Genomic DNA, 20,902 nt, shown 5'->3' with positions numbered 1-20,902 from the left:
CCCCAGACTCAGGATCGTGGCGAAGGCTCAATTAGCCGCTCACTTCATAACTGCCCGCATAGGCGAGAGGAGGACCCCAATAGCGCCTACACTTGTAGTATATTCACACGTTTTGGAGAAAGAGTGAGACCCAAGAAAGAGCCTAAACTGTGCGAACACCTGAATGACCAGTGAGGTGACGACTAAGGTCAGAATGTGGAGAGTCAAGGAGACTTGTGTGGCCATCTGAACGCTCAAAGGGAGGAGCCCCGAGACCACCATGGGTGACCTCTAATTGCCAACACCCGAGAGGTTCCAGTCACCGATGGGTGAGAGGTCGTAGTCACCAGTGACCTAGTTCTCCCTCAGATCTAGGAACTGAAAAGGAAGATTAGGGAGATGGGCAGGACCAAGAAAGGCAAGGCCCTTCTGTCTCGCCATCGCCGACACACAACTACTTGACAACTTTAGGATGCCACTGATGGCAACCTTTGACTGCAAATGAGATCCCTTAGAGCACATCAAAAACTTTGAGATCCAAGCTTTTGACGACTGTGTACACTTGCACACACTTAGGAAAATTTGCAACAAGCTTTTGGTGCCGTTGCCAGGGACTGCTTAAAGTCAATTATTGTAAAGTTAATTCTCTTGCAATTTAGTTTAAATTTTATTTTGTGCTAACTTGGGTGATTCTTGTGAAAAATTTAGGTTTAAATAGTGTATGCACGAGAATCAAGAGCATGAACTACTTCCCATTGATCCAGAAATCGAGCGTACATTTAGAAGAAGGCGAAAGATACAAAAATAAAAAAAGGAAGTAGTAGTGATGGATGTTGAGCAAAGGGCTTAACAGGTAGCCACTCAAAGGGGGGAAAATCTAGCAGAAGCCGCTCAAAGGGTGACAAATCTAGCAGGAGCCGCTCAAAGGGAGGCAAATCTAGCAGGAGCTGCTCAAGAAGGAGTAGCTCAAAGGGGAGTAGCTGCCAATAATGGGCAAAATGCAGTTATTGTGGCTGATGATAGAGATCGTGCTATCTGTAAATATGCTATCCCCCTCTTCAATGAGCTCAATCTGGGCATCGTTAGACCAGAAATTTAGGCCGCATTGTTTGAATTGAAGCCAGTCATGTTCCAGGTGCTTCAAAATATGGACCAGTTTAGTGGGATACCAACAGAGGATCCTCACCTTCATCTTCGCTTCTTCATTGAAGTGATTGACTCTTTCAAGCTGCTCGGAGTGACAGAGGATGCTCTGAGACTAAAGTTGTTCCCATACTCCTTGAGAGACAGAGCTAGAGCTTGGTTGAACTCTTTGCCATCTGATTCTGTGACTACTTGGCAATAGTTTGTTGAGCGGTTTTTGATGAAGTATTTTCCTCCCACTAAAAATGCCAATCTCTACAATGAGATTACTTCATTTCAACAACTTGATGAAGAATCTTTATATGAGGCATGGGAGAGGTTTAAGGAGTTGTTGCGCAAATGCCCTCACCATGGCATTCCACATTGCATCCAGATGGAGACCTTCTATAACAGTCTCAACGCTCATACTAGAATGGTGATTGATGCTTCAGCGAACGGGGCTCTTCTTGCTAAGTCCTATAATGAGGCATATGAAATCCTTGAGAGAATATCCAACAACAACTATTAGTGGCCCACTTCTAGATCGTCTACATGTATAAAGGTGGCTGGTATTCATGATGTAGATGCCATCACTTCTTTGGTAGCCCAAGTGTCCTCTTTTTCTAATATGCTCAAGACAATGAATATGGGGATGAATCAATCAATGGGGCAGCCTATGGGGACACAAATGGGGCAAATGGAGAGCATTTCTTGTGTGTATTGTGGTGAGGGTCATACTTTTGGCAGCTATCCTTCCAATCCAGTAACTATGTGTTACATGGGGAACCAAAATAGGAATGGTCCTTATTCTAATTCCTACAACCCATCATGGAGGCAACATCCCAATTTTTCATGGAGTAATCAAGGAGCTGGCCCTAGCGATCCTTCTATTCCTCCATGACCAAATTTTCCACCAGGTTACCCCCCACAAGCACCACAACAAAGGCCACAACAACAAGCAATGCAATCTAGCTCTCTTGAGAACATGTTGAAGGAATATATAGTGAATAATGAAGCCATGATTCAAAGCCAAGCGGCTTCATTGAGGAACTTAGAAAACAAAGTTGGGCAACTAGCTAATGAGCTTAAAGATAGACCCCATGGTACACTGCCATGTGATACCAAGAATCCAAGGAATGTGGGCCAGGAACATTGTAAATCCGTCACTTTGCGGAGTGGGAAAGAGTTGGAGAAGAACAAGACAAATTCTAGGCATGAGGGTGAGCCCTCTTCAATCCAAATAAATGAGGATATATAAAATTTTGAACTTCCTAGTGCACAAAAATCTGCCTCTGCCTAGAATGCTGTAGGGATGCCGCAACATTGTCACCCAGAAAGTTCAATTTCAAAGAAACCACCTCCATTTCCTCAGCGTTTTCAGAAGTAAAAGTTGGATTCTCAATTTAAGAAGTTACTAGACATATTGAAGTAGTTGCATATCAACATACCACTTGTGGAGGCACTTGAGCAAATGCCTAATTATGTGAAGTCCATGAAAGATGTTCTTACAAGGAAAACAAGGTTGGGTGAGTTTGAAACTATGGCTCTAACCAAGGAGTGTAGTGCCTTTTTGCAAGACAAGTTGCCTCCAAAGTTAAAGGATCCTGGGAGTTTCACTATTCGATGTACCATTGGAAACATTTATTATGGGATGGCTTTATGTGATTTAGGCGCAAGCGTTAATTTGATGCCAATGTATGTTTTCAAGCAATTAGGGATTGGAGAAGTCAGGCATACTACAGTTACTCTTCAACTTGTAGATTGATCTCTTGCTCATCAAGATGGGAAGATTGAAGATGTGTTGGTGAGGGTAGAAAAATTCATATTCCCTGCTGATTTTATTGTGCTAGATTATGAGGCGGATAAAGAGGTACCTATTATCTTGGAGAGGCCATTTCTTGCAACAGGAAAACTTTGATAAATGTGCAGAAGGGTGAGCTTACTATGAGGGTCCAAGATGAAAAGGTGACTTTTAATGTCCTTAAATCTATGAAGTTTCTTGATGAGGTTGAGGAGTGCTCTGTTGTTTCAGTGGTAGATACTTTGGCATCAAAGAAGTTTGAGACAGGGAGGGTTGGTGATCAATTAGAAAGGTTATTGTTGTTTGATTCTCAAAATGATGAAGATGAGGAGGAGTATCTAGCTTAGTTGGAGGAAAATTCTCAAGGGCTAAGAACAAGAGCCCGATTTGATTCATTGGAGTTGTCTTCTAGGGAGTTTACGACTCCCAAGCCATCAATCGAAGAGCCACCAGAGTTGGATTTGAAAGTCTTGCCATCACATTTGCGATATGCCTACTTAGGTCCATCATCCACTTTACGTGTCGTTATTTCAGCAGAGTTAACTCATTAACAAGAAGAAATGTTGCTTGAGGTGTTGAGGAAATTTAAGAAGGCCATTGGGTGGACTATTGCAGATATTAGAGGTATTAGTCATTCTTTGTGTATGCATAAGATCTTGATTGAAGATGGTGAAAAAGGTTCTATTGATGGGCAAAGAAGACTAAATCCTATTATGAAGGAAGTTGTAAAGAAAGAAATCATCAAGTGGTTAGATGTTGGCATTGTTTATCCCATCTCTCATAGCTCAAGGGTTAGTCTTGTTCAGTGTGTACCCAAGAAAGGTGGAATCACGGCGGTGAAGAATGAAGACAATGAATTGATTCCTACTAGAATTGTGATAGGGTGGAGAATATGCATGGATTACAGGAAATTGAACAAAGCTACTAGAAAAGATCATTTTCCTCTTCCCTTCATTGATCAGATATTAGATAGACTTGTAGGGATATATTATTATTGCTTTCTAGATGGTTACTCTAGGTATAATTAGATTGCAGTAGCTCCAAAAGATCAGCACAAGACCACTTTAACATGCGCGTATGATAACTTTGCATTCCAGAGGATGCCGTTTGGTTTATGCAATGCTCCCGCCACATTTCAGAGGTGCATGATGGCTATTTTCACTGATATGGTGGAGAAATTCTTAGAGGTATTCATGGATGATTTCTCTATTTTTGGTGATTCTTACGATGACTGTTTGAGAAATTTGGCTAAGGTGTTGAAAAGATGTGAAGATACAAATCATGTCCTTAACTGGGAAAAATGTCACTATATGGTTAAGGAAGGTATTGTGCTTGGCCACAAAGTATCAAAGCATGGAATTGAAGTTGATAAAGCCAAGATTGAGGTTATTGAAAAGCTCCCACCTCCACCTCAGTGAAGAATATCAGAAGCTTTCTTGGCCATGCAGGGTTCTATAGACGGTTTATAAAGGATTTCGCCAAGATCTGTAAGCCTCTATGCAACTTATTGGAGAAGGATACACCTTTCCAATTTGATGAAGCACGTTTGAGAGCCTTTGAGGATTTGAAAAGTAGGTTGGTTTCAGCACCAATTATTGTTGTTCCAGATTGGGACTTACCTTTTGAATTGATGTGTGATGTGTTATATTATTTTATAATATAATGTAATATTATATTATTTTATTTTACAATATAATGTTTTAGATTAAATAAATGTGAAAAAGAGTGTCACATATCGTAACATATAATAGAGAGTTACAATATTTAGATATATGAGAAATATCCAAATATGTAACATATTTGGTGTTACAAATTCAGCTACAAATTTGTAACTTCCAAATATTACCCTTTATTGTGTAAATTTGTTGTTACACAATATTGAGATGAATTTCATAAAGTCATATGTGATATGGCTGTTAGAGACATGATTTCAACCCCAATAATGTGTTTTGGGAGTTACAAAATCATTTGGGAGGGTTTGGAACCGTTTGGAAAAGCATCACATTTTTTGTGCTGAAATTGGTCAGTGGCCGCGACCACTGAATGTAGGTGGCCGTGGCCTGTGGGACAGAGACTAGTGGCCGCGGCCACAGGTGTTTTCTGACCATTTTTTCAGTTTTTTCCAATTTTGTTGAACGGCTCCAAAAACTCGAATAACTCCCAAATCTCACTTTTAATTCCATAAACATCCAATTAATCATTGGTAACAGCCAAGGGGGTTGGTGGAATTTGAAATTCAAAGGGTGTCTCTAAACACTATAAATAGGAGCCTATTGTTCACTTGAAAGACACAATTTTTCTATCCACTAGAGCACTTGGCTAGAAACACCTAGAGGCTTGATTATTCCAGAAAGTATTTCCAAAATATGTGAGAGATCCCTTAGTGCTTGAGTTAGGGGGAAATAAGCTTTTGGACAAAGGTTTCAAACCTTGTTCTAGTTGGTGATCCCGAACACTCTTCACTTTGGTAGTGTGAGAGAGAGTTGTTTGTCTTTTGTTTCTTGTTCTTTTCTTTTATTCTATTGCTTTTCATCTTCATATTCTTCTTCTCTACTTACTTGTGTTTCTTGTTTAGAGTTGTAATCTTTTCTTTTCTTTTGTTACAAACACTTTTGCTTTATTTGTATGTTTTTCTTAGAGTTGTATTTCACCATTCTCTTCTTCTAATCTTTCCCTTATTTATTTATACTTTCAGTTGTAGAGTTGTAACACTATTTAATCAATCTAAAGTTTATTTGTAATATTTTGTCTAGAGTTGTATTTTCTTACCAATTTCCATTGATGCAAATATATTTTTCCTAACATTCAAAAGTTTATCCCTTTGTTTGTTTCAATGGAAGGTGAGACCATCAAGATACCTAGTGAGGTTGGATAGGTTTGATGGGTCCAATTTCACTAGATGGCAAGACAAGGTGAGATTCTTTTTGACCACCCTCAAAATCTCCTATATTCTAGAGTCCACTCTAGAACCTCTCCCAACACCATCCAACAAGGACACTCCCGAGGAGGTGGAGAAAAGAAGGAAGAGGGAGGTGGACAATGTCCTTTGTAGGGGTCATATCCTCAGCGCCCTTTTTGATAGGCTCTATGACCACTACACCTATGGGACGCACTTGAGACAAAGTTCAAGACTAAAGAGGAAGGTACCAAAAAGTTTTTGATATCTCAATACTTTGATTTCAAATTTTTTCATGATAAACTTATTCTTCCTCAAATACATGAATTAAAAATAATTGTTAACAAATTGAAAGTGTTAAAGATTGAGCTTCCCGAGACCTTTCAAGTTGGAGATATAATGGCTAAATTACCACCAACTTTGAAGAGCTATAGGAAAAGAATCACTCATAAAAATGAGGATTATTCTTTGGAGGAAATCCAAAAACATATTTGAATCGAGGAGGAATCTATATGTAGAGATAAAATTGTGGAGGGGTCTAATGGAGATACTTCCAAAGCAAATGCGGTGTCACAACCAAAACATCCCAAAAACCAAAGGAAAAGGGTAACGAGAAATCCTTGGGTCCAAGAACCAACCCAAAAAAGTTTAAGGGTGAGAAAGGTCCTTGCTTTGTGTGTGGGAAAAATGGTCACTATGCTAGAGAGTGTAGGCATAGAAAAGACTAGTAAGGACCTAAGGTGAACACAACTCAAGAGGAAAACATAGTTGCTACCCTTAGTGAGGTGAATGCAGTCCCAGGCAAGGTGAAAGGGTGGTGGTATGATACATGTGCCACCGTCCATGTCACCTATGACAAATCATTGTTCAAGACCTTTAAAGAGTCAAAGGGTAACCATGAAATTCAAAAGGGAAATTAGAGCAAATCCAAGGTACTTGGCAAAGGTACCATTGAAGTGTTTTTCACCTTCGGCAAGAAAGTTACATTAGTGAATGTACTTTATGTTCCCGAAATGAGTAGAAACTTGGTAAGTGATGATTTGCTTGGCAAGCCCGGCATTAAAGCCGTTTTTGTGTCCGGCAAACTTATTCTTACCAAATCAAATGTATTTTTGGGAAAGAGGTACTCTTGTGAGGGTATGATTAAGTTGTGCACCAATGATGTAACTTTCAATGTTATCAATAAAAATGCTAATTCCGCCTATATAGTTGAGTATGATTCTTTATCTTTTGGCATCTTAGACTATCTCGTATAGGTTTTTCAACCATGAAAAGAGTAGTAAAATGTGGTATGATTGCATGCAATATTAAAAACTATGGTAAATGTGAAACATGTGTTAAGGCAAAAATGATTAAGAAACCATTTCCTAGTGTAGAAAGATCATCTAATTTATTAGACTTAATCCATAGCGATCTCTGTGAATTAAATGACATTTTAACAAGAAGTGGTAAAATGTATTTTCGTACTTTTATAGATAATTTTAGTAGATATACCTATGTTTTCTTTTAAAGCATAAAGATGAAACTTTTGATGCTTTTAAATTATATAAATTAGAAGGTTAAAATCAACTAAATAAAAAGATTAAGGTGCAAAGAAGTGATAGAGGAGGGGAGTACTTCTCTAATGAATTCAATACATTTTGTGAAGAAAATGGTATAATTCATGAGTGCACTGCACCATATACACCACAACACAGTGGTGTTGTCGAAAGGAAAAATAGGACTTATCTACAGATGATAAATTCTATGGTGGCGTTTTCTAAGTTGGACTTCAACTTATGGGGTGAAGTTCTATTAATCGCTTGTCATATTCTTAATCGAATACCGATGATGAAAAATGAGATATCTCCATATGAGTTAGGGTTTGGAAGAAAACCCAACATAGGGTACTTCAAAGTGTGGGGGTGTCTTGCATATTACAAGAAAAACGAACCTAATAGAACAAAGTTAGGTTCAAGAGCCATATAGTGTGTTTTTGTTGGTTATGCCAACAATAGTAAAGCTTATAGGCTATTAGACTTAGAGTCTGATATTGTGATTGAATCTAAAGAAGTCGATTTTTTTAAGAACATGTTATGTGACAACAATTCTCAAGCTTCAATATCTCTAAACGAGAATTTTTTATATGAGAAAAATTCTCAAGCTTCTACATCCAAAGTGGATTCTCAAGAGGAGAATTCTCAAAAGAATGTAAAGAAACCCTTTGAACTTAGAAGAATTCAAAGGCTTAAAAAGGAGAAAAGTCTAGTAGTGGATGAGATAGATTCTCAATGAATTTCATTCTACATGGTAGAAGGAAATAGAGAGGAAGTCATTTGGAAAATTCCTATTGTACTTCTCATCGAAGATGATTCTAAGACTTATAAAGAAGATATGCAATCAAGAGATAGTGCATTTTGGAAAGAAGTCATCAATGATGAGATGGATTCCATTCTTTCCAACAACACTTGGGAATGGGTAGATCTTCCACTGAGGTCTAAGCCAATTGGGTGTAAGTGGGTATTTAGAAGAAAATACCACACTAACGACACTATCCAAACCTTTAAAGCTAAATTAGTAGCTAAAGGGTTTAGGCAAAAAGAGGGTATCAATTATTTCGATACCTATGCGCCTGTTTCAAGAACAACTTCTATACAAATTTTTTTTGCTTTAGCTTCTATACACAACTTGTATGTTCATCAAATGGATGTCAAAACAACATTCCTTAATGGTGACCTCAATGAGGAAGTCTATATGGAACAACCCGAAGGGTTTGTCCTACCAAAATATGAACATAAAGTATGTAGACTTGTAAAATCCTTATATGGATTGAAACAAGCTCCTAAGCAATGGCATGAGAAATTTGATCAAGCCATCATGTCTAATGGGTTTAGAGATAACAATGGAGACAAGATTTTGTATTCCAAAACTTGTAAGGGATATGTGATCACTGTTTGCTTTCATGTGGATGACATGCTTATTCTAAGTGATAGCATGAAAGGGATAGAAGAAACGAAGAGGTTTCTATCATCAACCTTCAAGATGAAAGATCTTGGAGAAGTTGACACCATACTTGGTATCAAAGTAAAGAAACATAGTGGGGGTTTTGCGTTGGGGCAAGCCCACTATGTTGAGAAAGTATTGAACAAATTTAACCATCTCAAGGTTAAAGATGCCAATACTCCATTCGATCATAGTGTAAAACTAGAGAAGAATGAAGGAAGAACGGTGGCTGAATTGGAGTACGCTAGTGCCATAGGGAGTCTAATGTACGCTGCCCAATGTACTAGACCTATTATAGCATTTGCGGTGAGTAAACTTAGTAGCTTTACAAGTAATCCAAGTGTGGATCACTGGAAGATGATTGGAAGAGTCCTAGGTTATCTCAAGAAAACTGAAGGACTAAGCCTTCACTACTCCAAGTTTCCTTCAATCTTAGAAGGAGATACAAATGCAAGCTGGATATCTAATCTTGGGGACAACTTGTCCACAACTGGTTGGGTATTTATACTTGGTGGGGGTGCAATTTCTTGGGGTTCCAAGAAACAAACCTGTATATCTCATTCCACTATGGAAGCAGAGTTTATAGCTCTAGCTGCTGGCAAAGAGGCCAAATGGTTAAGGGATCTGTTGATAAAGATACCCCTAATCAGAGAGAATGTATCCACTATATCGATATATTGTGATAGCCAAGCGACATTGGCTAGAGCATACAACGGAGTGTATAATGGGAAATCTAGACACATTAGTCTAAGACATGGATATGTAAGAGAATTGATTCAAAGAGGAGTCATCTCAATATCCTATGTGAAAACAAGTGAAAATCTGGTGGATCCTTTCACTAAGCCATTAACGAGGGATTTAGTGGCTACATCATCTCGAGGGATGGGACTTAAACTTCCTAAAGAAATTCACGATTGATGGTAACCTATCTTAACACTAGTTATTCAACTAGTGTTAGGTTCAATAGGTAACAACAAGTCAATCAAGTGAATATTAGTTGTACTCAAAACAAGTCCCATCTGAGATGTTGAGTACTTGTGAGTTACTAAGTTGAGGGTTAAAAGTGAAAGGTTTTTTAATAGAATTCAGTCTTACGTAGACAAGTATTTTTGGTAACAAAATACTGTAGGAATTCTACCTATATGGACCTAGGGGTGGTGCCGCCTCTCATGAGAATTGAAAGTATTCTCAAGAACGTCCATGAATGGAAAGTGCACATGGCCATTAACGGTACAAAGCAAGACATAGAGGTCTCAAGTGACCATCACAAAGGTGTGTGTGTTATCACCGATTTGTTATCATGAAAATATGGTTCAATGCCTAGTGCAACCAAATTTTTGACAAATTTTGTGATAATTACACTATAGTAAAGTTCAAGTTGAGAAACACTTTATTTTATGCACCAATGCAATGACTCCTATAAGAGAAAGTTCTTATTTAATCAAGTGGGGGATATGTTATATTTTAAAATATAATGACTGATTAAATAAGTGTTACAATAGATAACAATTTAATCTAGTGGGGGAATGTTATATTATTTTATAATATAATGTTTTAAATTAAATAAATGTGAGAAAGAGTGTCATATATCGTAACATATAATAGAGAATTACAATATTTAAATATATGAGAAATATCCAAATATGTAACATATTTGGTGTTACAAATTCAGCTACAAATTTGTAACTTCCAAATATTACCATTTATTGTGTAAATTTGTTGTTACACAATATTGAGATGAATTTCTTAAAGCCATATGTGAAATGGTTGTTAGAGATATGATTTAAACCCCAATAATGTGTTTTGGAGGTGAAAAAATCAATTGGGAGGGTATTGGAACCATTTGGAAACACAACACAATTTAGTGTGTTGAAAATAGTCAGTGGCTGCGGCCTGTGGGACAGAGAGCAGTGGCCGCGGCCACTGATGTCCCTGGCAGCGGCCATAGGTGTTTTCTAACCATTTTTTCAATTTTTTCCAATTTTGTTGAACGACTCCAAAAACCCAAATGACTCCCAAAACTCACTTTTAATTCCATAAACATCCAATTAATCATTGGTAACAGCCAAGGGGGTTGGTGGAATTTGAAATTCAAAGGGTGTCGCTAAACTCTATAAATAGGAGCTTATTGCTCACTTGAAAGACACAATTTTTCTATCCAATAGAGCACTTGGCTAGAAACACCTAGAGGCTTGATTATTCCAGAAAGCATTTCCAAAATATGTGAGAGATCCCTTAGTGCTTGAGTTAGGGGGAAATAAACTTTTGGACAAAGGTTTCAAACCTTGTTCAAGTTGGTGATCAACACTCTTCACTTTGGTAGTGTGAGTGAGAGTTGTTTGTCTTTTGTTTCTTGTTCTTTTCTTTTATTCTATTGCTTTTCATCTTCATATTCTTCTTCTCTATTTACTTGTATTTCTTGTTTAGAGTTGTAATCTTTTCTATACTTTTGTTACAAACACTTTTTCTTTATTTGTATCTTTTGCGTAGAGTTGTATTTCACCATTCTCTTCTTCTAATCCTTCTCTTATTTATTTGTACTTCAGTTATAGAGTTGTAACACTATTTAATCATTCTAAAGTTTATTTGTAATATTTTGTCTAGAGTTGTGTTTTCTTACCAATTTCCATTGAGGAAAATATATTTTTCCTGACATGATGCAAGTGACATTGCTGTTTGAGCAGTGATGGGGCAGCAAAGAAACAAGGTTTTTCACTCCATTTACTATGCTAGTCGTACACTGACAGGTGCTCAGCTCAATTACAAAGTGACAGAGAAAGAACTTTTGTCCATTGTCTTTGCTTTTGACAAGTTTCAATCTTATTTGGTGGGCACCAAGGTGATAGACGATACGGATCATTCCGCAGTCAAGTACTTGATTGAGAAGAAGGATACTAAGCCTCGATTGATTAGATGGGTATTGTTGCTTCAAGAGTTTGATGTGGAAATCTAAGACAGAAAATGAGTGGAGAACCAAGTAGCATAACATTTATCAAGAATGGAAGGTGATAAAGAATCAAGTTCGTTAGTTCCCATCAAGGAGACATTCCCAAATGAGAAATTATCTGAAGTAAATCACTCTCAAGTTATTCCTTAGTTTGTGGATTTTGCTAATTACTTGGTTAATGGATTGTTGCCTCCGAATCTGACAAGACAACAAAAGAAGAAGTTCTTGCATGATGTGAAGCACTATTTTTGGGAGGAGCCATTCTTGTTCAAACAATGTGCCAACAAAATTATTAGAAGATGCGTTTCTGAGAAAGAGATGGGGAATATCCTACATCACTGTCACTCTTCACCTTGTGGAGGTCATTTTGGGGGACCACGCACCGCATCTAAGATACTTCAATGTTGTTTCTTTTGGCCTTCCTTATTCAAAGATGCTCATGCTTTCATGGTGATCGATGCCAAAGGGTTAGTAATATTTCTAGAAGGAATGAGATGCCCTTAACTAATGTTCTTGAAGTTGAATTGTTCATGTGTGGGGTATAGATTTTATGGGTCCTTTCCCTCCATCTTATGGCAACTTGTACATCTCGATAGCTATGGATTACGTTTCAAAATGGGTGGAAGCATTTGCCTCTCCCACTAATGATGCTAAAGTTGTCATGAGGTTCTTATAGAAGAATGTTTTCACTCATTTTGGCACTCCAAGGGAAATCATTAGTGCTGAGGGAACCCATTTTGTGAACAAAGTGTTGGCTAGATTATTGGCTAAATAAAATTTGAGGCACAAAGTAGCTACTACTTACCATCCCCAAGGCAAGCTGAGTAGTCCAATAGAGAGATAAAAGGTGTCCTTGAGAAAGTGGTGAATCCCAACCGTAAGGATTGGTCCAAGAGGTTAGGTGATGCATTGTGGGCCTATAGAACAACTTTCAAGACACCATTGGGGATATCACCATATCGTTTGGTATTTGGTAAAGCTTGCCATTTACAGGTGGAACTTGAGCACCGTGCTTATTGGGCTATTCAAACACTGAACATGGATTTGCAACTTCTAGGAGAAAAGAGAATGTTGCAGTTAAATGAATTAGAAGAGATGCGCTTATTCTCTTATGAAAATTCCAAACTTTACAAGGAGAAAATAAAAAGGTGGCATGAAAAGCATATTCATCCAAGGGTGTTTGAAGAAGGCCAGTGAGTTTTTCTCTTTAACTCGAGTTTGAAACTATTCCCAAGCAAGCTCAAGTCAAGATGGTCGAGCCCATTCTTGGTGGTTAAGGTGTGTCCTTATGGAGCGGTGGAATTGCATGAAGAAGGCTCCAGAAGGGAATTCAAGGTTAATGGCCAAAGGATCAAGCATTATTGGGGAGGTGAGGTTGAGCGGAACAAGTGCTCAATCTCTTTGGAGGATCCTTGAAGAATTTGTAGAAACTTGGGTTTCTGTGGAGCACGGAGATTTAATTATAAAGCAACCCACGCTTTATATAAATGTACATTATGTAAAAAAAATTTTAAAAATGAATGAAGAGTATATATATAATACATTTCTTTGAGACTTTGATTTTTGATTGTTTCATGTGTTTATGGTTGTAGGAAAAATAGAATAAAAAAGGGGTTGCAAAGTTTGGGTGATGTTACATCAATTTTGGGCTTGCTCTCTGTCTTTGTTTTGCTCCAGCAAAGTTCTATGATGTTACAACGTCAAATTTGAGCTTGCTCTCTAACTTAGTTTTGCTGCAGCAAAGTTCTATGATGTTACAACATCAAATTTGGGCTTGCTCTCTGACTTCATTTTCCTGCAGCAAAGTTCGCATGATGTTACAACAACAGTTTTGAGCTGCTCTTCGACTTGGTTTTGCTGCAGCAAAGTTTGTATAATGTTACAACAAAGTTTTTAAAACACAAGAAAAGTAAAATTTTGGCCAAAATCTCATGCCCAAAGCCCTAGTCTATTTTGGAAACCCTAATTTCATCATCTTCCCCTTCCCCTTCTCTCTATAATCACCCAACCACCCACCATCTCACCTCTCTCCACCTCCCAGCCAAAGCCCCAACGCATCTTCAACCCGAAGCTCTGCCACCCCATTTCTTATCCGTCGCTCACCACCTGCAGCCTAAACCACCCATCTCCGCTTCCCAAACCCACAGCCCTACCCAGCTCCGACCACATCCCTATGAACCCACATACCCATCTCACCACCACGACCCATGAACCCAGGCCTTACTTTGACCACCACTCACCTCTTCCTCCCGCCGCACTTCCAGACCCATTCGTCTCCACCAACTACCCTACCTCCTCCACCTAAACCTCTCTTGCCTACCCAGCCTGACACCCCACTAGCCCGAAGCTCCCTCTAGCCACCAAAACCTGAAATCCCACTACTTCCCTCTACGAGCCCCCCCCCACCCTTGCCACGACCCACCATCTGTCACTACCTCCCACCATTTCCTTCTCCATTGCACCTCCACGAATACCTCCAACCAAACCCGACCCAGCCACCCAAAACCCAAATTTCTTACCTCCTTGACCCAAGCCTCCCTACGCTAAGCCTATTTGCCTCTCTCACTCTCTCAATTTTTTACAAAAACAACATTGCATCCATAAGGGTATCCTGCTTCTCCAAGGTACCATATTCCTCTTGTTTCCTTACTTTGGGCATTACAATTCACAGTGGCTGTTGAAATTTTTGTTATTGAGCAATATGACTAGAAGTAAGAAAGTAGCAGATAGAAAGAAAAAGTCAGCGACCAATGAACAACCTATTGTTGAAAAGTTTATATCCCCGAAGGCTGCCGAAAAAATCAGGAAACATTTCAGGCGCGATATTTGGTTTGAGAGAGCATTCCCAACTATTGGAAATCCAGATTATGTGACCACTGTGATTAACAATCGAGGGTGGCTTGATTTTTGTACAGCATCTCGCGAGGTTATCGATTCTTGCGTCGAAGAATTCTATGCTAACTTTGTGTCACAAAAATTAAAACAAGTCACGGTCTGGGGAAAGAAAGTTAGTTATGCACCTCAGGACATGAGTGTTATTTTTGGGTTGCCTAATTTTGATGCGGCTGAGTATGGAGACGTTGCCCCTAACCAAAGTGATGCGGAACTTGCCAATATGGTGACAGAAGTGACTTTAGCGTGCACACAATGGAATGTTTCGAAGAAATTTGGAGCTCATACTATCCCCCACACTTTCTTAATGACTCTTGCTCGTGTATGGAATCATTTTATCAAAACCAACATGTTGCCCACCACTCATGACACCTCGGTCAGCAAAGATCGTGTTGTCCTGCTTTTCAGCATTTTGACTGGCTTATCAATTAATTTGGGGGAGCTCATTTCAGAAGAGATCGTTGCCTTGGATGTTATCAAGAACAAGGGACAATTATTTTTTCCACATTGATCGCTACCTTGTGCCGCAACGCGGGTGTGACCCTAGCTCCGAATGATGAAAGGCATCACTTTTCCGATTACATTTATGCGCAAACAATTCAAAAGGTTACCAAAGTTATTTCCATTCAAAGAGAGTGGGCCTCGACCTCTGCCCCACCGCCATCGTCTGACCATGACTCTGTTGTGCCTCTGAACCCCACTGTCGCTGAGCTTTATGCCACTCAACATATTATGCTTAGTATGATGCATCGTATGGAGGCCCAGTAGAATGCCGATTGGGGATATGTGTGCCAGTGTGACAATGTATTGCATCACTCGTTTAGGCCCACCGAACTTTTCCCAGATTTTCCTGAGGCCATCATGAAGCGATTGCGTGCACCTGAACCTTCCGCTGCGCCTGCCTCTTCGGAAGAGAGAAGGATGGCGAGTAGAGGGAGTTTATTTATTCTCCAGCATAATTTTCATTCCCTGATCTGTTATGTTTTGTATTATCTATTTTATCTATTTTTTTCTATTGTTTTTGTGCACTGAGGACAGTGCTCTCCCTTATGTTTGGGGGAGGGGGGGGGTGTTGTTTATAACTATTTTGTGTTGTTTTAATTTCCTTTATGTTTCTTATGTTTTAGGTATTGTTAGGTGTGTTTTTTTTGAAGTCTTGAGTCTTGAGTCTAGTTATAATGGAATCAATTCTTGTAATGGTTGTGTTTAAGTGTGGAATGGCTCGATGATAAAATGTAAGAAAACAAAATTTCATAATTTGTTAACTCTTGTTTATGAGCGAGGCTTTAGTACTTAAAGTTTTTTGGTGCTAATTCAACCATAGTGAGAATGTGTCCCAATTAAGTGTGCATAGTTTGACCATGAAATATCTCACCCTAGATTAAACTAAGTATCATGAAGGTTTAAGTTTTTAGAATTGGCTTGATAATTTCCTTGAGGCGAAATCCTAGGAGGCTTAGTGATTTAGAGAGGATTTAGGCAATTTTCTTGGACCGTTTGAGCTTTTCGTGCCTACCTTGAAATTACTATCCATAGTGACCCAACTTTGAGCTTATTGGCCTATTTTGTTCATATAATCTCGACATGATAGCCAATCCCATTTCTGAATATCCCATTTTTATTTCTCACCAAACCTTAAGCCTAGTTTGTCTTGGATATTATTTGAGTTAAGTTTGAGGGAAGTGAATAAATGGTATCTTGGTTATTTGGGGGTGTTCATATTTGTTAATGAATGCACTTATATGCTCAAAAATTTTAAGTGTGTTTATGTTTTATTTTCAGTTTATTACTTTTAACCTGCCTTGTTTTCTTATTATTAAAAAAAATATATGAAAAAAAAACAATAGAAAATGAAAAAAAAAAATTGAAAAAAAGAAGAAGAAAATAAATATATATATAGTTAAGTGTAAATAAACAAGCTTGTAGTTGACTTGTAATCATATTTGAGCATATAAGTGTGGTGTGCATAGAAGAGGGAATTGAGTGTTATTGAGTGAGTTGGGGGGAGTGAGTTCACTTGTAATGGATAGAGGATAATGCATTCCTTAGGTCCAAGGAAAGCTAGGTTTTAAGGTTGTAGCCTAAAAAATCTATCTTAATCCATGCCCTTAGCCTAGCCTACATTACAACCATGAAAAGACCTATTGATCTAAATAACTTTGTCAACTACATTAGTGGAGAGGGATTACTGAGTTCAACATATGAAAGCATGAATTAAACCTTAGGATTATTGCTTAGCTTATTCTAGGGGAGAGAGGTTGATTGGGAAGAGCTATTTGTGCACTAATTGGGGTCATATTGAAAGCTTGGTTGGGTTAGCATCTTAATACTTGAGGAACTTGACTTGCATATACAATTGAGTTATCTTTTGAATCTCTGATTTGAGAGTTCTATTCCCACTTTGATATGACCATTTCCAAATTAATTCATAGTGTTGTATTATTTTGAGTCTTTATGTTGTCGGTTGTCTCTGTTATAGTAGTGTGGTGTGTTTATGCCTTCTTAAATTGTTGTTTTGCGTGTGTGTCTTGTGTTGAGTTGGATTTCTTTGTTCTTTTCTTTTCTTTTCTTTTCTTTTAGAGTCATCACTCAAGGTGAGCAATGGTTTAAGTTTGGGGGTGTGATAACTCTATATTTTAGAGTTATTAATTGAGTTTTTGAACATAAAAAATTAAGTGAAATAGAGTGTTTGTGTTGTTATTGTGTGGTTTTAGTCATTTTGTCTTTTAATTTTGTTTGTGTATTTTGTTTTAATTAATGATAACTCTTGTGGAAAATAAAGAGATTATGTTCTAAAAATGTGGTATCTATTTTGAAGGCAAAAAAAAAAGGGTGCTTGGAAAGCTTAGTGAAACATGTGCAAGGAAATCATCTTTGAGCTGAAATTATTGCACTTTGTTGTAGCATCAGTCAACTTTGCTGCAGAAAAGTGTGTGCAACCAGCAACATAAAGTTTGCACACTTGGCAAGTGATTAAATGAGGCGAAGAGACTTGAATAGTGGGACGATGAGGTGGAAAGGAGCTGACAAATTTTGGAAAGAAAGAGTGGTCCCCATGTGTAGAGAGAGAAAGAGAGGGTTTATACCCTTTTTGAGCCCAAAAAAGACATGATCTTCTCTAAGAGAAAAACCTTAGCCACCTATCACCATTGAAGGAGAGTTTCTGCATCTTTTGAGCTGAAACATCAAGGAAAAAAGAGAAGAGGTCTAGGAGAAGGAAGCTAGAAGACGAAGAAGAGTTAGAAAGATAAAGGGGTGTGATAGCTCTATATTTTAGAGTTAATAATTAAGCTTTTCAACTTAAAAATTTAAGTGAAATAGAGTGTTTGTGTTGTTATTGTATGGCTTTAGTCATTTTGTCTATTAATTTTTTTGTGTATTTTGTTTTAATTAATGATAACTCTTGTGGAAAATAATGGGATTATGTTCTAAAAATGTGTTATCTATTTTGAAGGCAAAAAAAAGGGTGCTTGGAAAGCTTTGTGAAACATGCGCATGGAAATCATCTTGGAGCTGAAATTATGGCACTTTGCTGCAGCAAAGTGTGTGCAGCCAACAACATAAAGTTTGCACACTTGGCAAGTGATTAAATGAGGTGGAGAGACTTGAATAGTGGGAGGATGAGGTGGAAAGGAGCTGACAAATTCAGGAAAAAAAGAGTGGTCCCCACGTGTAGAGAGAGAAAGAGAGGGTTTATACCCTTTTTGAGCCCAAAAAAGACATGATCTTCTCTAAGAGAAAAACCCCAGCCGCCTATCACCAGTGAAGGAGAGTTTCTGCACCTTTTGAGTTGAAACATCAAGAAAAGAAGAGAATAGGTCTAGGAGAAGGAAGCTAGAAGAAGAAGAAGAGTTAGAAGACAAAGAATAAAAGATTCCTATCATTTTGGCTTGTCTTTCTAAACTCTCTTTTCCTATAATTTTATTTTTCTCATCTTGAACTCTTGAGATAAGGTTGAATATATATTGTGGTGATTTAGGTATTTTGTATTATGAGCAAATTTGTTTGTGTTAGGGATATTGATGAACCCTAATTTGTAATTGTAACGACCCAAATCCGCTAATAAGGCTTAACGGCCTTGATTAGCGTGCCAGGAGGGCATAATGGGATTTATGTGTGACTTTGATGAGTTAAATGCATGATAATGATTTAAAGCATGTTATATGACTATTTGTTTATCTGAGATGCATGACTATGTATATTAGTATGCATGTAGGCCCGGACCGTGTTAGAAGAGCATGATTGTAATTTTGGCCATGTTGGGCATAACTGCATTGATATGTGATGATTGTTGAGACCACAGTGGTATGTGGGTGTATCTGTGATTTGTGACTCGAGGCGATCCCAGTGAGCAGGGTAGCGGAAAGTCATGGCGGGAATTTATACCCGGCTCGGGGCGAGCCTGGGAGTATAAGCAGGAATTCAGAGAATAGGTTGAGATTTATTTTGATGATGGGGAATATTTATTTGGTGATTTATCAGGTGTTGGAAAGCAACGGGAAAATATTAGAGACACTTGAGGATTAGCGGGAATTGGGTAAAATGACTAAAATGGCCCTACTTGGACAAAAGGATTTAGAATTAATAGGGAGGGCATTTTGGTCATTTGGATTTTTGGAGATAGATTAAATAAGGCTTTACACTTAGTGGGATTTATAGAGAAGTGTTGGCTGTGAAAAGAAAGAAAAAGGAAAGAAAGAAAAGAGAGAAAAACAGAGGGTTTTCCTAATGGGGCGGTTTGTGCATTCTTGCACCATTCCTCTCCATTTTTCTTGGAGCAAAGCTCAGTGGGGAGCTAGGATAGGCTGAGCATCAAGGATCTTAAGGTTACACTTGAAGACTTGGCAAGGATTAGCAAGAACACATCAACTTTTGAGGTAAGTTTTAGAGATTTTCAGTTTTAAGGGTTTTGATGGTTTGAGCTGTGTTTTGAGCTGAGTTGATGGGAATTTTAGGGAATTTCTGGGCAAGCTTTGAGGATGAACAAGCTAAGGAGGTCTAGGGTTGAATCAAGGTCGAAATTTGCATCAATGGTAAGAATTCTAAGCCTTTAACTTTGTTGTTGATTGAATTTCTGGGTTTAGGGTTGTTCATGGTGAATTTTGAGATTTGGGTTGAATGTGCTTGGGGTTTGAGTTCTTGGGATGCTTGGGATGAGTGTGAGGTGTTTATAAGATTGATTTTGGGTTTGGAAAAGGTTTGGACAAGTTTGGGGTTGAATTGGTTGAAGGAAATCGCAAGATGCGATTTTCGGGTTCTGCTGGGCTGCAACTAGCTCTAGTCAGTGGGCGCTGTAGCGCTAGCCCCTGTTCTGGGGGGTGTGTTCTGCTTGTAGCGCTACAACGCCCTCTTTAGAGCGCTGTAGCGCTGTACTATTCACAGAGGGGATTTTTGGGCTTTTGTGAAGGGATTTTGACCTAGGGTTCGGGGCTCGATTCCGTCACTTTGTTTTGGGGATTTAGGACTTCCCGGGGGCTCGGGATTGGTCCCGAGGCTAGGTATTCGGACTTGGGGTTCGGTGTTGACTTTGACCTATGTTTGTGCCTAGGTGTGCGCTAAGGCTCGAGTGGGATCGTGCTCAAGGAGTCAAGTGATCTAAGCTATTGAATGGAAAGGTAAGAAAACTATAACACCCGTAAGATAGGGCATGGGCCCATAGTGTGATTGCGGGCACGGCCCTATATTGCATGATGAGATGATTGTCGAGCACGGCCCTATATTGCATTAGATGTTAGAGTGCTGATTTAAATGAATTGATATTTGTCTGAATGTTGTTTGATTTATGCTATATATGATTATAGTGAAATGAACGGCTATGGCCGAGGGCGGCAAGGCCGAGAACGGCAGCGGGGCCGGAAGTAACACTTAGCACATGGGATGCTTATAGTCAGGGTAGGACCTAGAGGATACATGTGAGATCCTTACGGTGAGGACCGAGACCCCAGGCTGTGGTAAGGGTTCTGGGGCGGCATGGCCGTGTTTGCTTAGTCTAATGGTTAACTTGTTTATCTGTGGACTATCTGATATGATTAATTGTATATTTTGCATATGTTATGAACTGCATGAGTTTTCTTGCTGGGCTTCGGCTCACGGGTGCTCTGTGTTGCAGGTAAGGGCAAAGACTGAGTCAACCAACCTTGAGTACGGAGAGCGTGAAGCGACGCGTACATGTTTGGCCTGCCCGACTGCTTTGGTTGTGGGTTTATTCGAGAAATGGCTGTAATAATCTATGATTTTTATAACTAATCAATTGTAAACTTATTTTAAGATGTAAATAGTTTTC

The 20,902-nt window shown here is 38.7% G+C and overlaps 1 non-coding gene across 1 annotated transcript; it reads right to left on the bottom strand.

Moving 5' to 3' along the window:
* Positions 1-1,372: 1,372 nt before the first annotated feature.
* On the bottom strand, positions 1,373-1,479 carry LOC133820445 (small nucleolar RNA R71). The gene has a single exon (XR_009886854.1). It is a non-coding gene; the product is annotated as a small nucleolar RNA R71 (small nucleolar RNA).
* Positions 1,480-20,902: the final 19,423 nt, after the last annotated feature.

This window comes from Humulus lupulus, chromosome 2, assembly GCF_963169125.1.
Source record: "Humulus lupulus chromosome 2, drHumLupu1.1, whole genome shotgun sequence".
In the NCBI taxonomy this organism is placed as follows: domain Eukaryota; kingdom Viridiplantae; phylum Streptophyta; class Magnoliopsida; order Rosales; family Cannabaceae; genus Humulus; species Humulus lupulus.
The sequence above is the reverse complement of the archived record's forward strand: the minus strand, read 5'-3'. Positions and strand labels throughout refer to the sequence as shown.